Source organism: Rhagoletis pomonella, unplaced genomic scaffold (genome assembly GCF_013731165.1).
Source record: "Rhagoletis pomonella isolate Grant_MI unplaced genomic scaffold, Rhpom_1.0 Rhpom_scaffold_06953, whole genome shotgun sequence".
NCBI classification, from domain to species: domain Eukaryota; kingdom Metazoa; phylum Arthropoda; class Insecta; order Diptera; family Tephritidae; genus Rhagoletis; species Rhagoletis pomonella.
Window position 1 is genome coordinate 1 of NW_023465486.1, and position 520 is coordinate 520.

Sequence of the window (520 nt, forward strand, 5' to 3'; positions counted from 1 at the left end):
GCAAACGTAGTACATAGGGCGACATCTAGATGTCATCTACCTCGCCCTATTCACTATGCTTTTTTATAGGAGCTTTTCAAAGCTTTGCTTTATGGTGTCGGACACACAACATTGAAAGTTTCTGGAACACAACATTGAAAGTTTCTGGAACACAACATTGCAAGTTGATAAAAGCGTTGTAAAATAGCGGGTGGTGATGGTGGCGTGACGATGTGTGTATTTAGCGCTGCAGCAATGATAAGTGGTGGTGTTATATTTGTCGTGCCGAAAATTAATTTTTTATACACGCATTTTTGTATATGCTCCCGATTAGCGGTGCCATGCACAACAATAACAACAACTACTACCTATTGCTAAGTGCACTGTAAGCAGTGACCCAACTGGCACTGCTGCTGCGCTGGCAATGCAGTCAGCGACTGAACTCGCGCTGCTGCTGCGATGTATTATCCCTTTGAGGGCTTCTGTCCTTCAACATCCACCCCCCCCCCCCCCCCCCCCCCCCCCCCCCCCCCCCCCCCCC